The following is a 26,106-nucleotide window of genomic DNA, read 5'->3' as shown; positions in this document are numbered from 1 at the left end:
TATTGGTTAGGTAATTATGGATCAGGAGAGGCCTCAAGACTGATCCATCTGCTCCCATGAGGCCGTGTATCACTGCCCAGGAACACTTTCTGAGCTGGATGACAGGTGATTCTAAGCCCCAGTTCTCAGAGAACTGAGGAGCATGGAGAATACGCAGAGATTCTATGGGACAATTGGTGCCCTGCTTCCAACTAGTGCCTCGGGGGTCTTCTCAGTCTGCCCTGTCACAAGTTCAAAGTTCCTGTCCCCAGACAAAAGACACAGTCCTACTCCCACTGCTGAGGAGACGTAAAGATGAAGGAATGGCAGAAGCTGGAAGATGTCACCCTTGGCTCACGAGGCCACGCTAAGACCCACAGTGCTGGGGAAGCTGCAGTGGTTTGTGCCAAGCTACAGATGTCCTCGGGGCTCATGAGATCAAATGTGGAGCTCCTTGTGCAAGAGCCCAGGCAGGTAACATTAGGAGAAAGGGTGAGGATTAGTGCCTGAGCAATACCTCTCCCTTCCTGGCTAGCCAGCATGAGGCCCTCCTCATGCTCACACCATGTTTCTGCAAGGAGGCCCTGCCCTACTTTGGTAGCCTTGGCCCATTCATAATTGGAGGAGCCTAGACTCGGGTTAATTGGATAGGCAGGAACAGAGCTTGCCTAGAGGTCATGGAGTCCTGCCCACTCTTTGGGCTTCCTTTTTATCCCTCTGAACAGATAGCTGTTTGCCATCTCCAGCTCATAAAAGGCGTGCCAGGACTTTTTATGATAATGTTTGATCTCATCCATATTGATAAAAGGCAAGAAGAGATAACAGTGTAGCTGGGACTCATCTAGGTTCGCCAGGTTCTGTCACTGGTTACATATGTGATTTGGGGCAGGTCACAACTTCATATGCTTCATATGCTTCATGGTGCTATCCTGATGATCTAGTGAGACAACGTGTGTGTTCAAAACAAACTTTACAGGTCGCAACATATGGTAGCTTCTTTGCTTTACTGTCAAGATGTATGCTTTTGATTAGTAGGCACTGGGAGTACAAACTTCTTACCATGTTTTGAATTGTAGAACTTAATGCACAGTGGCCTCATGTGTTGTGAGTTGGGTGGGTGGACAGAGGTAGGAGGGGTGTGGGAGCTGGAGAACAGGAAAGAATGCTTAAAGGAAGCAGGGTGGCCTTGTGGGTACAGTCATGGAAGCCTTCTTTGAATCAGCACAGAGATGAACAAAGTATGGCCCATCTTGTCTTTTGAAGAGATCACATCTTGGGGCTGGAGAGATGGCTCAGCGGTTAAGAACACTGACTGCTCTTCCAGAGGACCCGGGTTCAATTCCCAGCACCCACATGGCAGCTCACAACTGTCTGAAAATGCAGTTCTGTGAGATCTGACACTTTCACACCAATGCAAATAAAATAAAGTTAAATAAATCATTAAAAAAAAAAGAGATCACATCTAGTTATGGAGGGAGATACTGGCTGAATATAGCCACATGGTAGGACTATGGCCCAGAGAACTCTGTCCAGATGCCCAGACTTGAGAACCCCAGAGTTTGTTTGAGGGATAGAGGTCTTGAAAGGCCTCCCGGAGGAGGCAATGACAGCTAAGCTCTGGAGGATGAGGCGAGGAAATCAGATGTGAAACAAAGGGACTGCCTGAGACACAGAGGCATGATGAGGTCCGAGAGTGAGGGACTAGCAGTTTGCACTGGCCTCTGAGTTCTGGGATTAAAGGCTGCACCACCAAGCCCAGCTTAAAGTTGGACTCTTAAATCTGGAGTTAAAATGGGGCCTGGCAAGCCAGACAGTGGTGGTGCACGCCTTTAACCCTATACCTTTAACATGGAGGCAGAGGCAGGCAGATCTCTGAGTTTGATGCCAGCCTGGTCTACAGAGCAAGTTCCAGGACAACCAGGGCTACACAGAGAAATCCTGTCTCAAAAAAACAAATAAACAACAACAACAACAAAAGATGGGGCCTGGTCTGGCCTGGGTTCTAGGTTTGGGGGTGTGTGCTGAGCTGGAATCAACTGCTCTGCTCTGGTTTAGCTTTGGTCTGAATTCTAGGGCCAGGGTGTTGGGCTTTCTTAACACTAGGTTTTGAGTCTGTGAGCTGGATTCAGTCTTAGGACTGAACATAAATTTTGAGCCTTGGTCTTTGGCTCGGGCTGGGCTTTGGGCCTGGTCCAGGTGGTTCTCCAAGTTCTGCAAGCTGGGTCCTGGGCTTGAGACTTTGAACTAGGGTTGGGCCGGCTTGGGCTCTGGGTTCGGAGCTCTGTGTTGTGTATTATTAGCACTGGGATGTTTTTGAGATCTGGGTCTCATCTCTAGATGAACTCAGGGGCTGGGCAGGGTTCTAGACTGAGATAATCAGCTGCAGGCTCTGAAGTGCAGCTTATGTTGGTTATAGTGGGGTGCTCCTGAAGGGAGCAAGGTCTCTCACCCCACTCCTCTTGGGAGCTCAGTTTTGCTTCTATTGGGACAGTGGAGCCAAGCGAAGGTACTAGTAGGCTCACTGAGTTGCCAGAAGGAAGTAGAAGGTAAGAGTAGGGCAAGTAGCATATGGAATGTCCTCGGGTGACCAGGGACCATCCTGCCTGCTGGTAAAACCCTTCCACTAAGCAGAGAATTCCCTCTAGCCACAAGTGCAATTAAAGCTTTCGGACTTCACAAGCGTCTATTCCCAGGGCCTACTCATGCCTGGATCACTTCTCCCTTGTAATAGTCGTGTGTGTGTGTGTGTGTATGTGTGTTGTGATGTGGATGCGCTTATGCACACACATGGCAGTCAGAGGACAACTTTGGGTGTCAGCTTGCACCTCATTTGAGACAGGGTCTCTGCTGTTCACAGTTCTGGGAGGCAGGTTAACAGGGCAGTTTCTTGTCCCTGCCTCCCATCTCGCCACACGAGCACTGGAATGAGAGGCACATGTCACAGTGTCTGGCTTTCTGTAGGTTCAGGGTTTCGAATTCGAGTCCCATGCTTACACGACAAGCCCTTTACTCTTCCTAGCCCCACTAGTGTTTGTCCCCTTAGCTGTCCCCTTCCACCTTTCAGGGCCTCCAAGGGTGCCCGCCCAGTGAGATTCCCCTGCAGGTCCTGTGCACTCTCTTCCTTCATAGTGACTTCCAGAGGAGTGAACAAGGGGTTGGAGAGCCGGCCTCTTTGCTTACCCTACACATTCACTTACCACCTCCAGGGCAGGAACCCCAAGGCAGCCAACTTCACCGACATGACAGGAATTGCTGCAGGGAAAATATTATTAATAAGAGATTTCAAACTGTACATGTCAGCCGGGTGTAGTGGCACACACCTTTAATCCCAGCACTTGAGAGGCAGAGGCAGGTGATCTCTGTGAGCCTGGTCTACTGAGTGAGCTCCAGGACAGCCAGGGCTTTGTAGAAAGACCCTGTCTTTTTTTTTTAAAGATTTATTTATTTATTATGTATGCAACATTCCTTCCATGTATACTTGTGTGCCTGAAGAGGGCACCGGGTCTCATTATAGATGGCCGTGAGCAACCATGTGGTTGCTGGGAATTGAACTCAGGACCTCTGGAAGAGCAGTTGGTGCTCTTAACCTCTGAGCCACCTCTCCAGCCCCCAAAGACCCTGTCTTGAAACAAACAAAAACAAACAAAGTGCTGGTGTCATTCCTCCCTAAGGGGGTTACAACAACATCACCTGCTCGGTTTTTCACGGCTGTCTTTTTAGGGGTACACTCAGTTCCTAACTTGATCCACCCCGCTGTCCCAGATCCTCTTTACAGTCCCAGAAAGATACCACCGTTCAGTTCTCCACCGGCAAAATCCCCAGTAGCCTCTGTACGGAAAACCATGCTCCCCAGCATACATGGGGCAAGCTCAATGGGAGGAGAAACGGTAGGAAACTCCCAAATTCTGTTACACATTTGGTCCAGAGTCATCACAGCAGGATGGCGGAGCGTAGGGAACAGGATGCAGCAGACAGCTTGGGGCAGGTGTGGCAGTTTTAAACTTCAAAGTTTTGTCCCTTTAAAGTCTTTCTGCCCATGAGAAATGACAAGCGAGGCCTGCTCCTCATTGTTTAGTCTTGGCCTTTTGGAACAAGTGGGGATGGCCGTGAAGTGGCTAAATGTGGATCAAACAGAATTTGCTTGAAAGGGGCCGTTCTGTCCAGCAGTACAGTCTAAATCCATACTGAAGAAGAGCTACTATCTGAAAGGCCTTGTAATCCAGTGCCTGCCTCCGGTGATACTAGGGCTCACATCAATTTTCACAGCAATGTCAAAGCCTCTGCACATGTCCTTCGGTTATGAGCCTGTACCACCGCCTACCATGCAATAGCAAGAGATCTGGCAGAGAGCATGAACCTGTGATGGTTTCTTTCAGGTGCATAGTGTTCCTATAAGAGCTTTGTAATGACCTTATCTTTACCACAGATCAGGGCACTATCATGTCTTAGAACAGGAATTTGTCCCACCCCTGATCACAGTGATCCAGAGTGTGGGCCTTTGGCTGTTTAAGCACATCTCTCTTCCTTTTGCCTCTGTTCCAGCCCTCACTGGGTCCCATGGTTCTAGCAGCCTTGTTTATATGTTCTTAAAAAGCCTCAGGGTAAAAATAAAAAAAGGAAAGAAAGAAAAAAGAAAGGAAAGGAAAAAACCCTCAAGGCTCAAACCTCTGCTTTCATTTTGTTTTCTTTCTTTCTTCCTTTTTTTTGTTTGTTTTTTTTTGTTTTGTTTTGTTTTTTTGTTTTTCAAGACAGGGTTTCTCTGCAGTTTTTTGGAGCCTGTCCCGGAACTTGCTCTTGTAGACCAGGCCTCAAACTCACAGTTATCTGCCTGCCTCTGCCTCCTGAGTGCTAGGATTAAAGCGTGAGCCACCACTGCCTGACTCTTTCTTCCTATTAGTATCGGGGATTGAAACCAATGGGGATGAACACATGCTAAGACATAACCACTGAGTTATGTCCCAGAGCCCCTTTCCTTTAAACCGCATTTATTTATTTATTGCCTGGAGGGTGCACATGCCACACTGCCAGCAAGGAGAGGTCAGAGGACAACTTGTGGGAGTTGCTTGTCTCCTCTCTAGCAGGTTTCAGGAATTGAACTCAGGCTGACAGGCAGGGTAGCAAGTGCCTTTACCCACTGAGCCATCTCAACCTTCTTGGCCCTTTTTAACTTGTATGTGTATGTGTGCACGCATACACACATACATTTAGAGAAATACATTTGCGTCTCCCACCCTGTTTGCAGTGTCTTTTGTGGCTCACAGCTGCATAACCAGGTGCTGTCTCTTGAGTTTCAGAGCATCCTCCAGCTCCACTTTCCGTCTTCCATGGGAGTATCCGGTTATGGACTTGGGCTACTATGGATGCTGGTCATTTGAACTCAGGTCCTCACCCTTGTGCAGCAAGCACTTCATTCACCGAGCCATCTCCCCACCCCACCCCCTCTATTTTCACTTGTTATTTTGAGACTATCTTCGTCAGTTGCCAGGCTGTTTTTGAACTTGCTCCCGTAGCCCAGACACACCTTGAACTTTTAGCCCTTCTGTTTCTACCTTTGCAGTAACCGGGATTACAGGCCTGGATTTTGCATTTTGTTCTGACATGTCTCATGGTGGTCGTTCTGTCTTCCCCGCCATGCAGTAACCAGTCGAGGAAGCCTTCACTTCAGACACCGTTTGCTGAGCCATGTGTCAGCCAGAGTCCCTCAGTTCAGAGTTTTACATCACTAAAGTAAGAGTAATAAAAAAAAAAAAGCAAAAAATAAAAAATAAATAAATAAAAAATCTAGGTGGTGGTGGTGCTCACCTTTAATCTCAGCACTAGGGAGGCAGAGGCAGATGGATCTCTGTGTGCTCAAGGTCAGCCTGGTCTACAGAGCAAGTTCCAGGACAGGTTCCAAAGCTACAGAGAGATCCTGTCTCGAAAAACAAAAACAGCAGCAACAACAAAAGAAGAGTAATAAAAATCACAACATAGGAGATAAAATAAATAAATAAATAGAATTTTTTTTTTTTAAAATGATGACATAGGGAAACAGGAGTGACAGGAGTAAAGTTGCTGTCTTGCTCAGCCCGATGACTGGTCCCCTCCAAAGAGCTTGCAATGAGATGACCTTCAGCATGTGGGAACCCAAAGAAGCCCTCTGACTCAGTCAGGGGGGTTCAACCAATTGCTTTGAAGTTCCAAAAGCAAGTTCTCCAGGTAGCTGAGGAGGTAAGAGCAAACTAACATGTAACATGAGGAAGTCTTCGGAATATACTGTGGCTGCTGCACTGAGCCCAGGCCGGGGGGGGGGGGGGGGGGGGGAGGTGCCTAGTGCTCACTTGCTAAAAGAGTTAATGAATGCAAGAACCATAATTCTAGAAGTCATAACCAGCAGCCTTTGTTAACCACTCATTCGAGGCCCAGCACAGAGCTAAGGAATTCATGTGCGTTTTCTCATTTTAATTCATAGCAATCCCAGGAGGTAGACTCTTTATTATCTCTACAGACAGGGAAACTGAGACTTGGAAAAGTTAAGCATCTTGTTGATCCCAGAGCTACTGAACTACAGAGTCAAGATGCAAACCCAGGCCCCCTGACGCTAGAGTCCTGCGCCTTTCCATCAACACCAATGCCCTTGACTTTGGAGAGTAGCTTCTGTGCAGACCAGAGACACACGCCAGCTCTCTGGTCAGGTCTCCTGGAGGTTTCTCAGCAGCAGTGAGCTCCCAGGGAGTATTGGCATTGATCAGACTCAACTCCATTGAGAACTTCAGAAAAGAGAGAGAGCGCAGGGAGGGGATTGTGGGAGCCCAAGCATCTAGGAAATGCCCCTGGGATTCTTGGAGTTCTACAAAAGAAATCCGAGAGAGGCCAGAGTTCTGTGTAGGAGAAAACAAAACAAACCAACAAACAAAAACAAATAAAAGCCCAACAACTATTTGGTGAGTTTATTTTGAATCCTAGCTTTGGTGAGACTTCATTATGCTTTTAAAAAGACTGTCTAGTTCTCGCTCCCTTGTATGTGCCTTCCTTCCCATATGGCCTGCTTCCTAAGCTTTTAGGACTCACCATCCCTCTACTCCTCTCTCTTTAAGATTTTGTTGTTGTTGTTGTTTGCTTGTTTGTTTGTTTTGTTTTATCTTTCAAGACAAGGTTTCTCGATTGTTCTGGCTGCCCTGGAACTCACTTTGCAAACCAGGCTGGCCTTGAACTCACAGAGATCTGCCTGCTTCTGCCTCCCAAGTGCTGGGTTTAAAGGCACGGCGCCACCACGCCCAGCCTATCTTCAAGATTTTTTCCTGATCCTCTTTCCCAGGATGCTGAGACACCTGTCAGTGCCTTCTTCCACCATCTTGGGCCAGTTCCGAATGGTTCCTTTTGCAGCTCCATACCATTGTGAACTCTGTGGCCTTTTGCCTGGACTTGCCCATGCACTGACTCTCCCGCCCAGCCTTATTCAAGGACCTTTCTGCCTCAAGGTGTCCTTAAATGATACTATTCAGAAGGCCTCTTCTCTTAATCCTCTTGTCTAGGTCATCCTCTTCCACTATTGCAACAACCATCTCAACTGTACGATCAATGGCCAGATCTATAGCCTGTTTCTACACAGGTGCTGCAATGTGTATTTTATACACTTATTCATCTAATTAGCATGCCCTTTCTTAGGACACGTGTCTAGAAGACAACGTGAACCTTAACCTTGTGAGCTCAGGACCTAATAAGCAGATATATTAAGCAATTCGAATACAGAGTATCTACAGAGAAAGCTGGGAAACACAAGACAGCTGATCTAAGAGCCTTATATCAGTTAGATTTGGCTGTAGGTGACAAACTGAAAAGCTCAAATCCAGGCCAGTGAGCTGGCTCAGTGAGGAACAGCGCTTGCCAGCAAGCTTAGCTGATGGCATGAGTTCGATCCCCAGAAATCACATGGAAGAAGGAGAGAACCAATTCCCAAACGTGCACTCACATTTTCATATGCACGTCTGTGCCCACACATACGCATATATGCACACAAGCATGCACACACACACACACATTTCATCTAGTTGTAAGTCTGGACATAATTAGTTCAGAGCTAGTGCAATGGGTCCAAGGTCATAAAAGTCCTTGTGCTTTTTATTATGCCTCTCTTCCAACCCCTGCCATCCTGAACGACAGATGCTTCCACCTCCAGGGCCCGATAGTCAGTCAGATTCTAGCCAACCAAAGGGGATGGAGTGGAAAGCAGCAGACTCCCCGTTTGACACCAGTTCCTCAAAGTGGCACAAATGACTTCTGCCTAAGCTGTTGGCCAGCACTTAGTCACACAGCCACACCTAACTGCAAGGAATTCTGGAAAAAGGAAGATATTTTTACTCCGTGCCAGCCATTGGGGTAGCTGAAAAAACAAGCTTCAGTGACGAGTCCAGTGATGACCCTTAAGGAACAAGAAGTGGTTGCAGTTTCAGAAAGGCTCCGGCCGAGCTGACACTTACCCTGAAATTGAGATAAGAATCTGAATTAACCAGGCAGAAAAGGGTGTTTAGGCTACACAGAGCATTCAGGGATTTTGTTTTCTTTGAGACCAACCTCGAGTAACCCAGGCTAGCCTTGAATCAGATTGGCAGCTTAGGATGACCTTGAACTGTTCTCTACCTGCTTCTAACTCCAGAGCACGGAGCTTACAGGTGTGTTACAGGTGTGTACCACCCTGCTGCTTCTCCTTTGCTGCGGGCTGAACCCAGATCTCTGTGCACGCGAATCACAGCCCCAGTCCCAGAGAGACCGTCTGAAAGTGCTGGTGCTTGGGAGGTGGGGGTACGTGCCCCGCGACCCACTCTTTCCCTCTCTGCTCTGTCCCCTTTAGATAAAATTTTTTCTCTAATCCTGGAACTAGGCTGGCATCTAGAAAGTCCCAATGATCCCTGTCCCTGTCCCCAACAGCGCTGGGGTTAGAGAGGCACATGTGGCCACTCCAGCTTTTTGTAAGGATTCCTGGGATCTGTGGGGGAGGCCCTCACATTTGAACATGCATGCTTATACCACTGAGCTCTCTCCCCAAGCCCCACGATCACACATTTTAGTCATCTTGAGAAGGGAGGAATAGCCCCTGCCTGCACACTTAGGGGTGGAGCAGAATTGTATTCCTGCAGAAAGCAACCCATGTACATTTTGGACCTAAGAGTGTCCCTAGATTTCCCTGGCACAGGCTTGAGTTCCAAGAGATATTGATTTGCAATTAGACCAAGTTCCCTGGGCAAGGAAGCTCTGGAAAGCCAGAAACTGGCCACAAGCGCTGAACGAAGAACCCAGGACTGGTCACTGGCAGGATGGCCACTGGCCCTATCTCCTTAACTGCTGGTCAGCGGCAGGGCAATTTGTGTGGTGCTGAGGCTACACAAACTGCTAGTTGGGGCCTCCTCCCCAGACATATCACAGGCCATCCAAAGGTTGTGTTTATTTCCCTGATGTGGCCACAGACACGAGGGCAGGGCAGCCAGCTGGGCATAGCCACTCTGGCTCTTAGGAATGAACTCAGTTCCCGTTCTGTCTCTACCGCCCTTCTTTGTTCCTATAACAAGTGGACAATGACTTTGGCTCAGGTCACCTCAGAGAGTTCAGCTAGAAATCCCGAATATTTCAACACCTGCTTACTGCCTGACAAAAGCGTCACAACTCACTGTTCCCTGACCCCTTCCACAACAGACATACATGGCATACAGGCTTAATACACATATCTGTCTCCATGTCTTCATATATATACTTTTTCTCACACACAAGTCTCATTCTGCCACACACATGGGACATAAAGGCAGGGCCCTCCCACTATACATATCACATATAGACCCTATAGACTCCAAACCCCAGCACATGTATTGCAGACACAGACACACTAAATATGCAATATTTCAACATGTTCATGCTCTCTCTCTATATTTCATGTTATATGTATACATACCACACATGTACCTATAGCTAGCTACACATTCACCCACACATCATATCCAGGCCTCTACCAACATTGGTCCCTATGTTTTCAAAGCAAGGTCCCCAAACTCTTTTTTTTTTCTTTCCAAGACGGGCTTTCTTTGTGTAGTCCTGGCTGTCCTGGAGCTCACTCTGTAGACCAGGCTGGCCTCGAACTCACACAAAGATCCTCCTGAGTGTTGGGATTAAAGGCATGTGCCACCACTCCTGGTGCCAAGTTCTTATATCCATAGGAATCTTTGCCCTTTGAGCTGTAAGGAGACAGAGACTCAGAGAGGAAGTTGGAGAAGAGTTGACAACGTCTCCGTTACTCCAACCCAAACATATCTACATGGCCCATAGGAAAGAAGGTAGACTGGCCTTTCCCCTACTACCCTATGAACCATTGTGTGTTCCTGACGTCAGGGACATGGAGTTCTGGCAGGAGATCCAGCATGATGCCTGGGCTCTGTACCTACTATACAAGATACCCTGGAGACTACAGTCCCAGTCAGCAGCCTGGACGCCAACCTGTGCCTGGCCCACCGATGCCATGGGAGCAGAAGAAACCCTTGTGCAATAGCAGTTGGCCCAGGGGACCAGAGGACAGGGCAAAAGGCCTCATAGTCCTCACGTTGCAGGCACTGAACCTGGACATCCACAGCTTGGTCTCCTGTCATTCCCACATCGGATCTCCTTTCCATTTTACCCTCTTCAGGCCTCGAGGATAGAACTAGGGCCTTGAGTGCATCAGACCACAGAAATACACCTTTGCTCCTCTGTATCCACTCAGACATGGAGCCAGGGAGATTAAACCTCACAGCCAGTAAATGGCAGTTCCTTCTTTTTTTTTTTTTTTTCTTTTTTGTCAGGGTCTCACTATGTAGCCTTGGTTGGCGTGGAACTCACTATATCGACAAGGTTGGCCTCGAACTCACAGAGATCCACTTGCTTCTGTCTCTTTAGTGCTGTGGTTAAAGGCACCACCAAGTCTGGTGATGGTAGTGTCTGACATTGAACTTGGGCTGTTGGTTCCCACAGCATTCAGAGTATCCTGAGGGCTAGGATGCTGGCTGCGGCTAGGTGGTCCCAGGCCAGGGTAAAGACTGCAGGCTATCGGAAGCTCTGTTTTAGGCTTCTCAGTTCCCATTCTCTGACTAGGAATACCAATACCGAGACAAGGGCCTTCTCCTAAGGGAAGTAAAATTGGGGATCAGGAGAGTGGGAAGACGTTTGACTGTGCTAAGTTCTTAATAGACTGGACTATTGAGTCAAAGCTGGCAGCAGGCCAAGAACTAGTACTACAGTTTGAGGCAGGTTAGGGCTAGAATCAGAGTTGGAACTAAATCAAGAACCAGGCCCAAAGCTACTGCCACCGGCTGGAAGAGACGCAGGCCAGGACAAGGGGCTGAACCAGACTCTGGAGGGAGAAGATGGAGACCCAGAGGAAGGCGGTCCAACCACGTGCTGGTGAAACCTCACTGGTATGTCAGGCGCAGTGCTGCGAACAGAGGGAGGAATGCGGGTGCTCACCTGTCTACAGAGGTGATGGGTTTATCATGGCAAAGGACCTTGCATGGAGCTACGTCTGAAGGGTGGTCCAAATGTCAGTTGGCAGAGTTGGGTAAGAGAGATCAAAGTGGGGAGAAACCGTGGAAGGAGGAATAGGTGGTAGGAGCAAAGACCCCAAAGCAAGAAAGCCCAGGACAGGGTCTGCTCTGAAAGGGTAGGCAATCTTTCTACCTGGCTAATGTGCACAGCTGGGCTCAGGACAGTGCCATTAGCTCTGATGATAAGAACTCGCAGACTCTGATGACTTGGTGAGGAATGTGAACTTTATTCAGAGGGCAAGGGGATATCACTGGCAGACGTCAAGGGTGGTGATGTGTTCAGAATCGTGTTGTAGAAGAGCCCTCTGGCTACTGATACGAACAAGGAACTTAAAGTGGGGAGACCAGAGAGGCAGCCAACGACACAGTCAGGCCAAGAGTCCCAGATGGAGAGTGAGCCATAAGTAATGGGAAGAGGGCAGATGCTGGGTCTGTAGTTAGGCAGGATCTGCAGGCTGTGGCGATCCTCTGGAGGTGGGGGTGTGAAGGAGAGGTGGACCTAGCAAGACACCAAGTAAGCTGGAAGGCTGGAAACCCGTTGCAGAATGGGGTCGCGTCGGGAGGAACTGGAGGGTTGAGCTTGTCCTTCCAGCTCCGCTTTCCCCAGCTGTGTGGCCTTGGAATGTGACTTCTGCTCCCTGAGCCTCAGTTTCCTCTTCTACAGAATGGGAAAAGTTCTGTTGCCCCCAGAGGAAATGCACGAGGGCTAGACAAGACACTTCTGAGGGTGAGCGAGCCATGAGGGTGAGCCATTTGGTTTCCGGCTCCCAAGCAAGATGCTGACTGACCTCAGTCGTGTTCCTGGGAGCTCCGGGAAGTGAGGCACGTACAGTCTGAGGAGCTGGCATGGCAGCCCTGTCACTCCTGGGTGAGAAGAATGTCCTGGAATCCTATTTGCTCACACTCCAGCCAGTTGGGTCCTCCCCTCTCTTCCCAGCAGGGTCCCAAGCCCACCAAGTGGCCCTGGAGGGCAGGAAGCTGCAGTGAGGAGCACTCAGAGGTCATGAACTTGCCTGGAACCTTGCCCCACCTCATCCTTTGTCTGACCACAGCAGGACCCAATCAAAGTCCCTTTGGCCTACCCCACAGTCCACCTCTGTGGCGACATCAGGAGCAGCCCATTTCTGCAGGATGGAGATGAGTATTTCCCATGTCTCTCCTCCTTTGACATCTTCCCAATTCTCTTCAATATAATTTCTTAACTACAAATGGATTCTCCTGGCTGGTCCTACCTGACTCTACACAAAATGCTGGGGCTGATGAAGGAATGAATTTTTATTTTTTTTTTAATTTTTATTTTTCGAGACAGAGTTTCCCTGTGGATCCTGTCTTGGAACTCACTCTGTAGACCAGAGTGGCCTCGAATTCACAGAGATCTCCCTGCCTCTGCCTGGGCCTATCCCTGTACTGGGATTAAAGGCATGGGTCACCACAATCTGGCCCAACAATGACTCTTAAATCCAGCTCCCTCTCCTAGCCACTGGAGGTCTATTGGCCCATCAGTCTCTGGTTTACTGACCCCCATTCTCTGCCCCTCTGACTCTCTCGGGCTACAAGGCAGACCCTCCTCTAGACCCTCAAAATAGTGAATGGGACCATCTCTTGACCATTCTCCCAAACCAGAAACCCAAACATCAGTCTTGCCTCTTCCCAGCTCCATGTTCTGTCAGTCCTATTTTTTAAGCAGCTGGCTGTCACTTGTCCTCTCCACTCTACCCACGTGAGATGACTACATCTCCCCTGTTCCAGACTCCTGGCCTCAGGTCCAGTTGTGCCAACTCGGATCTTTTCCTTGATCTGGGGACTCCCATGGGTACACACACTGCCCCACTATGACATATTTTAAAATTCTTTTACTACAAGATTGTCCCAGAAGACCATTTTTGAGAATGGCCAACCAATCAAGGATCCCAACTAAAAAACAAAACAAAACGAAACACACGAAACAAACAAACCAGTGTTTCAAAATAAATTTATCTTTCACAGATCCTTGCAACAGGGAATTGCCCAAGAGGTTTTCTTTAAACTTATATAACAATTAACATCATTTTGCAAGAGGACACTCAAAAATACAATATGAGAGAGAGAGAGAGAGAGAGAGAGAGAGAGAGAGAGAGAGAGAGAGAGAGACTGCCGCCTCTAGGATAACCCAACTGCTTATAAAACACACCTTCCCACATTTTTTTTTTCAAAAGACCCCAAACTCTGAGTTGAAATTTCACAACTTTTAAATGTTGCATATCAATTTGAAAGGTTTTTTTTAAAAGCGTTGTGCAGCTTTGGGCTCTCCCACCAATGGTTTTTTGTCATAATAAAAATAAAAATTAGTGTTGAAAGATCCTTTCCTTGTTTGCTAGCAGCGGCGGATGTGCTTCGCAGCGGGTTCACCGATTCCAGCACTCTCTAGAGCAATGGAGTTTCCTCCAGACTTTCCCCCCCCCCAATGCAGAGAAACGTCTCGGAGCTGCTCAGAGAGTTCATTTGTCAGTTGCACGCTAGGTTGATAGAGAAGCCATGATTCCAACCTACTCCGCGGAGACCACCTCCAATTTCGAAGAACCAAAGACTTGTAGGATCATGGGCTGTTTTGCGTTTACTAGTGATTGACAGGTGAAAGAATAAGCGAACTCCTCGGGGAGTGAAAGAGTAGCAATCCTCTTCTGGTTCGGTCTTTATCTGCTTGAGAACCACCGCCCCGAGCAGGGAACCCTCGCCAAGAATGTGCTTAGGGGGTCCTCGGTGGCTCAGCGGGGAGCGGGCCTCGCACAATGCAGGTGCTGGCTGCTCCCTCCCTTCCGTTGCTTTGAGGCTCAGGACTGTCCCAGCCGCTGCTTCCTGCAGAGCAGCCTTGGGCCTGCCACATCCGGCTGCCTGCATCCCAGCCCCAGAGACCCAGGCAAAGGTGGAGGACATGGCCATAGGGAAGAGGTGCCCCTTATCAGGCATGGCGCACTTGGCAGTATCTTGGCAAGGGTACACTTTCCCGGCTGTGACACTCGAACATACTCACTGCTGAACTTGTTAACTCCTTGTCTTTTGATCTCTACCACCTCCCTACTTCCTTGACACACAATATCAGGGTACTGAGGCGCGTGTGTCCCTTTAACTTAGCACCTTTTACGTCACGAGGCACCTTGTTGGGTCTGGAAACAGCCAGCCAGCTGAGAGCCTTGCTTGGATGAACTCATTGTGTCTAAGTGGAAGCCAGACTTGATGATACACAAGTATTTACCTGGGTTGGGGAGTGACTCAACAGGAGAGGGTGCCTGTCTCCAAGTCTGTTGATAAATTCAATCCCAGGATCCCACGTGTCAGGGGACTCCCACAAGTCTCACACACACACACACACACACACACACACACACAGACTCACACACACAGACTGACACACACACATTCGTGATTTTATTTATTTATTTTTTAAAGAAGTGTTCAGAAAACAGGACGTCAATCTCCAGGTCACATGATTATGGCGTTGATCACCCAGGAGCAAATTAAAAACGGATGATGTTAAGAAAGGGAAGACAATTTTTGTTCAGAAGTGTGCCCAGTGCCCCATGGTGGACGAGGGAGGCAAGCATAAGACTGGAGCAAACCTCCACGGTCTGTTTGGGAGAAAGGCAGGTCAGGCGGCTGGATTCTCGCACACAGATGCCAACTAGAACAAAGGCATCACCTGGGGAGAGGATACCTGATGGAATGTTTGGAGAATCCCAAAAAGTACATCTCTGAAATGGGAATGATCTCTGGACTTAAAAAGAAGGGAGAGAGGGCGGATCTAATAGTTTATCTTAAAAAGGCTATTAAGGAGTAATTTATGTCTCGTGACTTTTAATGTGTACCATAATTTAATTCACACACCAAAATTCAGATCATGAATGGCTAACGATGTTTCTGTCACCGTCTCAGAAACGAGAAGACTGGTCTGTGTTTCAGTGTGTACTCCCTGGCCTGTGGCAGGCAATGGCTAAATGCCAGGAAGCAGCTGTCTATTCTTGACTCGATGTTATTTTAATTAGAATTCCCTAAGTCAAAGGATGCTGCCTTTTACCAATGAAAGGCACTTACAAAAAAAGAGTGAGAGAAAGAAAGGAAGAAAAAAGAAAGAAAGAAAGAAAGAAAGAAAGAAAGAAAGAAAGAAAGAAAGAAAAGAAGAAAGAAAGAAAGAAGTATTCACCTTGTTTTCCAAGTCAAATGGCAAAAGACCAGAGCTGTTGGTTAAAGTGCCTTTCTCTGGTCATACTGCTAGCAGGTGGCAGAGCTTAGCTCCTACCACTTCACTGTCTTCTTGTATGCTGTGTGGGTTTTTGTTGTTGTTGTTGTTTTGGTTTGGTTTGGTTTGGTTTTTGGTTTTTCAAGACAGGGTCTCTGTGTGTAGCCCTGACTATCCTGGAACTCACTCCGTAGGCTGGCCTCGAACTCAGAGATCCGCCTGACTCTTCTTCCCTGGGATTAAAGGCCTGCTCCCAGCACTGCTGCGTTTTGAGGCCAGCTTGGAGGTATAGATGAAGGTGGAAGCCAACCCTGGTCCTCAGGAAGCTCCCCTTCTGATGGGGAAGCGTCCATCCCAGGAAATGGCCGTGAGACAAGCAGAAAGGCAGGGCTGAACCGGAACAGGTCTCTGGAGCAGGCGGCAGACCCTGAGCCTGAGGCCGGCACCTTCAGGCCACGCTGGGACAATCACAGCACAGCTGTGACTCATTCAAGGGGCCTTCAACAGCCTGGCCTGATGAAAGGGACCAATCCCTCCCCAGGGATATCTGTGAGTGTTCTCTGCAGACCTGGAAAAGCCCAGCCCCTTAGAACAGTGACTGGTGTGAGAAAGACCTCAGCAGGCATTTGGATCAACCTATGGAGGAAGGGAATCAGAAATGGGAAACCCTGGTTTGTAGCGTGTGTGAGTTTGCATGCAGGAGATATTCCATGGCCAATTTCAAGTTACCAGTTTTGAAGACAGACAATAACATACTACTATGTAAGACTCCATATGTAACAGAGAGGTGGTACCAGTTAAATAGAATAGAAATTAAAAATTTATGTTTAGAGTCATTATATTATTTATTTTGAGATAGGGTCTCCTGTGGTTTAGGCTGGTCTTGAACTCACTTCATGCCAAGAAGGACCCTGAACTCCTCATCTTCTTGCTGAGATTACAGGCATGTGCTACCATGCCCAGCTGCAGTCATTTTTAATAGAGTTGATTTAAGTATAAGTTTGAATAGCTTAATTTTTAATGACTTTTTAACAACCAGCTCCCATGAGCTCGCAAAATGCAACAAGTGGCTCTCGTCAGTCAAGCTGCTACAAGCCAGCTCCCACACAGCACTGGGCTTGTAGCATCACTCAGCTAGGCAGCTGTGGTCTCTCTGGCTGGATTTCGCCATCTCTCTAGCCTGGGTTTCCCTCTAGTGGACAAAAGAGTCATTTTCAAGTAATTCTGCACCTGTGCCCGGAGCGCAGCAACCCAGAGCAAAGTCCTGACTCATCATGGGCAAGAGTTTCTGTCTTTTTTTTTTTTAAAAATTAAATTTATGTGCCTTTGTCTGAATTTACGTGCATAAGAAAGTTCCTTCAAGCCGGGCAGTGGTAGTGCACGCCTTTAACCCCAGCACTTGGGAGGCAGAGACAGGTGGATCTCAGTGAGTTCAAGACCTGCCTGGACTACAAAGTGAGTTCCAGGACAGCCAGGCCTGTTACACAGAGAAACCTTGCCTTGAAAAACCAATAGATAGATAGATAGATAGATAGATAGATAGATAGATAGATAGATAGATAGATAGATGATTTCTTTAAGAAAGACCACAGTGCCACAGTGGTGGTGCACACCTTTTATCCCTCAGCACTTTGGAGGTAGAGGCAGACAGATCTCTCAATTGAGGCCAGACTGGTCCAGTTCCAGGACAGCTAGGGCTACTTACACAGAGAAACCCTGTCTCAATAAATAAATAAATAAATATAAAGCAAAAAAAAAAGAACAATAATTTTTCAGTTGTCCTGAGGTACTACACACCTGATATTCCATCCCTGTGAAAGGAATTATCTCCAGAATTTCTGAAACCGTACCCCTCAACTGAAGAAATAGCTGCTCTCCACTTGTGAGGACAGGAATTCAGATCCCTAGAACCCACACAGAGCCAAAGACATCGTATGTTTCTGTATTCCCAGAATGCCAGTGATGAGAAGGGCGATAAAAACAAGAGAAGCCCAGAAGGCCAAAGGGCAGTTAGTCTGGACTAAATACCGTGTCCAACAACAGACCTTATCTCAAAGAAGGTGGAAGGGGACTGCCACTCAAGGTCCTCTCTGGTCTCCATACTAATGCCACGCCATGTAATCTAGTACCCTGTGTAGCAGTTCAGGATGGCTACATCAGCCCTTCAGGCTTGAGGGCCAGCCCTCCCATTCTGCTTATCAGGTCTCTCTAAGAAAGCAAACTGGAAGAGCCACTTCGGGAGAAGCAAGGCTGATGTCCACACAGAGGGGAAAGGAGCCAATCAGATACCAAGCTGAGCTCACAACACCCCTTCCCTCACTGTGCTTGGAATCTCCGAAGTGATCTTCCCAAAGTACAGATCCACCTGGCTTCCTCTGTCCCCAAACCCATGACCGTCCCTCATTCTTTTCAGCTTCTCTGCCAAGGAGTCAAGCCTTGACTGGGAAATCAGCAGATCACTTGCCTCAATTCCCCCAGTGGACCCTTTGGAAGTTGTCTGCGCCAGGCAAGACAGCAGACTGAGCTTTGATTCTGCATGGCACCACAGCTGGAGGTCACCACCTTACAGATGGGGAAACTGAGGCGAGGTACAAGCTAGGCTAGTTTGACACAGCTTCCAAATGGAGACATCGTCTGCGCAACCTGCTTCTCTAGGGAAAGCTGCTGCTGTCCCACTGGGCCTGCCTGCTTCCTTAGGTTGTCTGCAGAGCTAAGCACAAAGGCCCAGAACCCTTTCCCCACTGTGGCTTAGGTCAAGGCCACATTCCTTAGAGGGTTCTAAGGGAAGGGGTGCTTTGCAGGAAAACCCAAGCAGAGATAATAGAGCCATTAATATGGAATGGAAAATTAGCCCTTAATCTGGTTAACTGCTTCAAATGCTCCTTTCTCGTCCTCTTCTACCTTTCCCTTTATTTCTATTGGGAGATATGTGTGTGTGTGTGTGTGTGTGTGTGTGTGTGTGTGTGTGTTGTTTTGCAGTGCTAGGCCTCAGACTAAAGCCTTACCCATTCTACATCCCCAGCTCCTGGAATCCTCAGCATCTTCAAGGCTCAGATTGAACTTCCCTCCTCCAGAAAGCCCTCCACACTCCCTGGCCCAGTCTGCAGAATGAGAGGAAGAACCACGCTCTGAAAGGAAGAGCAGGTTTCCGGCTGAGTGTGAGGGTTGAGCACACACTCTTTATCCCCCCTCACTCCTGCAGTTCACCCGTGCCACAAACGGTTTGGGGAAAAGATGTTTAAACTCACAAGGACAAGATGAAAGTAAGATTTAAAAAAGTTAGACACATGCCTTATATCATATATGAAATAACTCATGCTGGGTGTAGTGTCTCATGCCTGGAATCCCAGCACCCCAGAGGCTGAGGCAGGAGAATGAAAGAATTCAAGCCAACCTGTGCTACATAGCAAGACCTTCTCAAACAAAAGAGAAGATAGAGGAAGAGAGGGAAAGAAACTTCACATGGATCTAAATATAGGGGCGGGAGAGATGGCCTTGTGTTCAAGAGCTCTTGTTCACAAGCAAAGGATGGGCGGTCAGGTCCCATCCAGGAGCCAGGCGCAGTCTCACACAGACCTGTAACTCCGCACTGAGAGGGGCAGATGCAAGATGATTTCTGGGGCTTGTTGACTGGCTGCCATGCTTTCAAAAACACAAGTTCCAATTTCAGTGAGAGACTGTTCCTCAAAGGAAAGGAGGGATGATAGAGGAGGACACCCCATGCCTTCCTCTGGCCTCTGTGTACACTTTTACACACACATGTGCATACCACACGCACATATGCACCATGCACACCTATGCACCACACACACGCATGCACCACACAGACACCACACACATATGCACCCTACACACATAGGTACCATACACATATGTACTACACACACACAGGCACCACACATACATGCACCACACACACAGGCACCACGCACACGCACCTCACACATATATGCACCACACACACACACACACACACACACACACACAGAGGCACCACATACATATGCACCACACACGCATAGGCACCACACACGCATACACCACACACACGCATGCACCACATACATATATGCAACACACACACACAGAGGCACCACATACATATGCACCACACACACATAGGCACCACACACACTTAGGCACCACACACACATGAACGTACACAAAGATCTAAATCTAAATAAAAAAACTAGAACTCTTTAAAGACCATAGGGATGAATTTATAAGGCCTCGGATTTTGCAATTGATTCTTAAATATGACATCAATATTTCTTAAGTAACAACAGCAAAAAAAGAAAATTAGATTGTATTAAAATTAAAAACTCAGACAGGCATGATGGCTCACACTTGTAATCCCAGCACTCTGAAAGTTGAAGAAGAAAGATTTTGACTAGTCTGGATTACATGGGTATTGCTGGCTAGCTTTAATGGAAGAACATTAAAAACTTTTGTGCCAAGGCTCCTTTAAATTCTTTCCATCCTCAATATACTTCACTTGAGTTTTTGTTTTGAGACAGGATCTCACGATATAGCCTTGGCTAGCCTGGAGCTCACTATGTAGACCAGGCTTGCCTGCCTCTGCCTTATGAGTGCTGGGATTAAAGGCATGTGCCATCAGACTTGACTTCACCTGAGAAATTTCTACATGACCCTGGGTATGTAGGTCTATAAAATAGGTACAGAAGTCAAACACTGACAGACAACAAATCAGAAAAATTTCACACCCATATAATTCTTATAATTATATAAAATTATATTTAAAAAGCAGGGTGCAGTGGAGGTTCCTGTAATCCTGAAACTTGGGAGGTGGAGGCAGGAGAATAAGGAGTTCAAAGACAGTCTTAGCCAGGACCTTGTGTCAAAATGAAAATAAATTTAGGAGAAAGAAGAGAGAGAGAAACCTAGCAGGTCATCTATTGTCACAAAAGCCTGAAAGCCTGAATTCATCCGTTAAACCCCATGAAGGTGAAAGGAGAGAACCAACCCTAACCACCACACGTGTGCTCTGGCATGTGTGTCCACCCACTACCACTGCCTCACTATTATATGAAGGGAAAGGGGCTGGAGAGATGACTCAGCAATTAAGAGCACTAGCTATTCTTCCAGGGAGCAGGAATTCAATTCTCAAGCCCCACATGGTGGCTCACAACTATCTGTAACTCCAGTCCCAGGGGATTTGATGCTCTTTTTTGGCCTCTAAGGGCACCAGCCACACACACAGTGCACAGAGAGACATGCAGGCCAAATACCCATAGACATAAAATAAAATAATAAAAAATAAAACTTAAAAATAAATAAAAATTTAAACCATGAAGCCAATTTTTCATAATTAAAAAAAAACTTTCATGAATCCAAGACACTATCAAGAACGTGGGAAGGAAAGGGGCTGGGCAGGTGGCTCAGCGTAACGAGCAGTCACTGTTCTTACAGAGGACCCAGGTTCAATCCCCAACACCTACATGGTAGCTGGCAATCATCTATAACTCTGGTAGTAGGGGATCCACCCTCTTCTGACCTCTCTTACGGTGCCAAGTATATATGTGGTGCACACACATACACACAAGCAAATACTCATACGCATAAAATAAAATCAATAAATCTAATTTTTTAAAATAAAAATTGAAAAACAAGACAGAAAGACTCATGTATTTGAGGAAGGCCTCCAACAACAACAAAACAAAAACAACCCCACATAGCATAGCAAACAATGAAGAACTCAAAGGGAATAGAAAAAAACAGATGGAAAGGGAAAATTTTCAAGCTTTGCAATTATTGGGAGAACAGGGAGCTACAAAAGAGAACATTGAGGGGAATGTAGCATCATGTTCCACACCTGCGGTTCCAGTACGCCGGGGACTAACCTGGGCTATATCAGGAGTTTGACGTGAGCTAGTATTATAAAGTCAAACCCTGTCTGAAAAAACACAACAAAATAAAACAAAAGCAGAAAAGAAGAAGTGGGGAGAGAAGAGAAAGCGAGGGAATATTTAGGAAATGAAAAACATTTAAGAACTACAAAGCTATAATGGTAAAAAAAAATAATTAGTAACCCCACAAAAATCCTGAGTTTCATTATTCATAGTTTGAATGGGGGAGGTCATGATCTGGTAGGTAGGATCACAGAACCATTATCCAAATGACTGGACTCAGCTCTAGCTCTGTATCGCCTGTCCCAGAGATCAGACTGATACCAGATGACTCAAAGCACCAATTTTTAATCACATGGTTGGTCTCTCTGGCATGAGTCATCTTAACTATGTAAGGGTCTACCACAACTCACCTTATTAGTACAAACTATCTGGGGGCCACCATGAATAACGAACACACTTCTGATACTTGGGGAATTCCAAGACTCACTTCCTGCCTCCCAAGGACAAAGTCTAGTCAAATTCTTTTTTACAGTAGACCCACACAAGAGCACATTGTTGAATTCAGAATGCCAGAGCACAACCTCAAAGTGTTCAGAAAAACAGGTGACATACAAAGGCTTGTAGAACAAATGATGTCAGACTTCTCAGCACACCACTGATTGCCAGGAAACAAGGAAACTACACCTTTACAATGCTCAGGGGAAATCTAAAATTTTATACCAAGCCAAACTATCCACCAAAATCGAGGTTACGATAAACAGCATTTCAGAAAGGCTGCATCTCAGAATCTTATTTCCAAGTACACTTTCTCAGGCAGATGGTGGGTGCTGTGCTTCACCAGGGTGAGGAAGTAAATCAAGAAAGAGGAAGAAATGAGTTCTAGATGTCAGGCCATCAATGCAGGACAGAAGCAGCGGGGATTTCCAGGATCAGAGAGAGGGGAAGTTCTAGCCTGAGAGTGGTGAAGCTGGCCAAGAAACCACGAAGTTCAGATTCCAATAGGAAGATGAATGGTTCCCAGACAGTGGTTCCAAGAAAAGAGAAATGTAACTGACAGATTGATAACCCGGTATGCTGGGCTGGATGAAGTAATCTTTGTAGCTGGTGTCTGGTGTGAATGGGAGGCAAGTGTTTCAACACCTAATAGGCCCATGGAAACAAAAGGGAAGCAATTCAATGCTGAAGAAGTGTTTTTAAAAGGAGTGCTAAAGTCAGGCTGGTAACACACACACACACACACACACACACACACACACACGAGAGAGAGAGAGAGAGAGAGAGAGAGAGAGAGAGAGAGAGAGAGAGAGAGAGCTGAGCCAAGTGGGCAAGATAGTTCAGCAGGTAGCAACATTTCCATGCAAACCTGACCACCCGAATTTGATATCCAGGAGTCCACAGAGGAAGAAGTAAGCTGACTCCCAAAAGTTGTCCTTTGACCTGTACACTTAGAGGCAGTGGCAAGCATGCCAGCACTCACACACATACCCCTAACTACTTTCTTATTACAGGCAATAATAAAGTTAAATTAAATTAAATATAGTACTCAGGCTTGTAGGCCAACACTCGGAGTTACCTAACTAGCTCTCTGTTCTTAAGCAAGTAAACGGTCAATGTCTGTGCTGTTTTGACTATATGGTTAAAGTCACCTCTCTCTGTCTCTCTCTCTCTCTTCCCTTAGGATTGCCATTAGTTCAAAGGCAGTCTGGGCTATGGAGTGAGACCCCATCTCAAAGCAAAACAAAAATAACTAAGTAAATGATAGATAATTCTAGTATTTGGGAGGTTGAGACAGAAGGATTGACCCAAGTTCCAGGCCAGCTTGGGTTCAATAAGACCCTGTTTCAAAAACAAAACAAACAAAAATCTCACCTAGATAAATAAGTAACATTTTAAAACACGCAGACCATGCCAGCACATGGGAGTGGAGACAGGAGGATCAGGTGTTCGAGGCCATCTTAATTACATAGTGCGTATAAAGAACAGCCTACACTAGATGAGACTCTGTCTCAAAGAAATAAAAACAGAACATCAGGGCTGGTGAGATGACTCGGTGGGTAAAGGCACCTACTGTCAAACCCAGTAACCGGAGTTTAACTCCCAGAACCCACATGGCAGAAGAAAAGTACTGCCTCCCAAGTTATCTTCTGACCTCCACATACCCCCACCCCCATGTGTGTATATATATATAATGTATATGCATATTTTTAATGAATTGGAACAACAACAACAACAACCAAATTGCAGATAATTTGGATGCCTCTAGGGTAGTATTTGTTACCTTGGTGAACATTCTGGGTTCAGACATTAACTCAGAAACCACAGTTGTTAGTCCTAACAGCAGCGGCGTCTCCTCGGAACAGACACACATTAACCAGGCTCCTGAGACTGATATTTCAAATCAGATGCCAATTCATTAATTTATAAGGGGAAGTGGGGCTTTGGAACAGCCTGGATTTCTGTTTGTTGCTGAGTGCCTTCTCTCCCAGTGGGTGGATTCACAAGGAGAGCAGAACAGCTTTCTGAGACCTGCCGTGTGATCCAGAGCCCAAGTAAGGTCAGGGGACGAACTGTGTGGCTCCAAACTATGCTGCCTCCATCTCCCCAGTCTCTGAGCCAGCATTTCCGTAGCCAGAGACATCTTGATAGCTAATGCTGGTGATTACCGTGACAACCCTCCTTGACCTCTGGCTTTCTCTGCTGCTCAAACCCTTTGGACTAGCACCAATCCTTTCCTAGCTATATTAATAGTTGTGGTCTGGGGATATGGCTCAGGAGTAGAGCCTTTGTCCAGCTTACATCAGGCCCTAGGTTCAAGTCCCACCACTGAAGAAAAATCATTTTATTTTTGAGACCAGATTTCAATATGTTGCCCAACGCTCAAGTGATCCTCCTGTGGTTAGCTCCCCAAGTAGCTAGGATTACAGGTGTGTGCCATTGTTCCCTCATTACATTAATATCATCAATCAGGCAGTAGTCTAGATTGTCTCCAGCAAGGGAATTGGTACATCCTCGTGTTACAGTTAGAAAGTTTGTGTCGAGATTATAGCATAAGCCACCATACCTGGTCCTATATATAGTCAGTTCTAGGCAACAGAATGAGATTCTGTCTCAATAAATAAATACAAATAAATGAACAAAATGAATAACCAAGTAGGCCCATTTTCCAAGCATACATTCCTAGCCTCCTATGAATTCTATGCAATAAATTCTTCCCGCTTACATTGGTGTCTGTCATCATAACCAAAACCCCTGGCCTCTACTGCAACCACCTCAGACACCAAAATGAAGTCTAGTCTCTCTGCACCAGGGCTGCAATCAAACTTGGAGCCTTTTCTGGGCCTCTTGGTACAACACAGAACAGGGCATACAGGCCGTCTCAATAAAATCTGGTTGGCTAGGTCATTCAGAAGTCAGTGCACAAATATTGCCAGACATCATTCTAGATGCCAGGATTACAAAGCAACTAAGAGCCAATTCCTGCCTTCAAGGATGTCCCAAACACACCTTAGACACAACAAACAGAAAACAGAGAGTCATACACACCCCTGCCTTCTCACCCAACTCATGGGTCATCTCACACCTCCTGTTCCCTGCCCCAAAACAAAGGGAAGTGTTTGTACTTTTGGCTTCAGTCTGTGGGGATGGCAACAGCGTGGAGTTTGGACTAGTCAGACAAAAAGGGTGGGAGGCAGAGAAAGATGGCAGACAACCAGACACCAGACCTTGATGCCAGGTGGAAGATTCTAGATGTGTTGGCTGCTATCCTAAGTTCCTTGGACCTAAATCTCAGGCTGCATAGCTTCTTCCTTTCTCTGAAGGTAGCCTGTGTAGGATAACACAAAGGAATTCTATCGCCATCATCTTGGTCAGGACTTCCAGGCAAAGCTTCAAGTACCTTGAGCCCACAGCTAGAAGTGCAAACCAGAGGTCAGAATGAAGTTACTACACCCCTAGACTCCAATCTCTAGAACAGCTCTTAGGAGAGTTTTGTGTAGAGGATGATTATTGAGAGTCAGGGCAGTGAAGGAGGGGTCAAGTGTCAGTTATGACCTGGAGGGTGGCGTCTCACTACCCACCCAAGGATAAGCTGGTGCTGGTGCTGGTGCTGTTCTCACACATCCCCTCCCAAGATGCTCTTTTTAGTAAACAAATTCTCCCAGGCAACCCTCTGAAGTTATGACCATCCCTTCATCTCACACATAAAACCGAGGCTCAGAGACGTTCTGTGCTGCAGGCTGAATCTTCCTTTGCTGTTCAGGTTTGAGTCACCGAGCTAAGAAATGGGCTAACGGTTGCTGAAGCAGTGGGTTATTTCAGAAGCCCAGGTTCAGTGCAAGGGCCGCCAGGTGGCGCGGTGGAGGTGCAGTGTGTCCTCCCCCTCAACCCTACCCTACCTCTGTCAGGGGTGGGACGCACCTGAACCCTTTGGGGCGCACCCTGGGAAGTAGGCTAGCAGGGTGGGGCGGGGAGCAGCTCTAGGCCCTGGGTCTGAGTAGGCGGAGAG

At 47.1% G+C, this 26,106-nt stretch overlaps 1 pseudogene; it reads left to right on the top strand.

Annotated features, from left to right (window-relative positions):
• Positions 1 to 14,463: 14,463 nt before the first annotated feature.
• Positions 14,464 to 15,577, top strand: LOC125400233 (cytochrome c pseudogene; annotated as a pseudogene).
• The last annotated feature ends 10,529 nt before the right edge of the window (positions 15,578 to 26,106 follow it).

This window comes from Myodes glareolus, chromosome 3 (assembly GCF_982192425.1).
Source record: "Myodes glareolus chromosome 3, mMyoGla1.1, whole genome shotgun sequence".
Lineage (NCBI taxonomy): Eukaryota > Metazoa > Chordata > Mammalia > Rodentia > Cricetidae > Myodes > Myodes glareolus.
The sequence above is the reverse complement of the archived record's forward strand: the minus strand, read 5'-3'. Positions and strand labels throughout refer to the sequence as shown.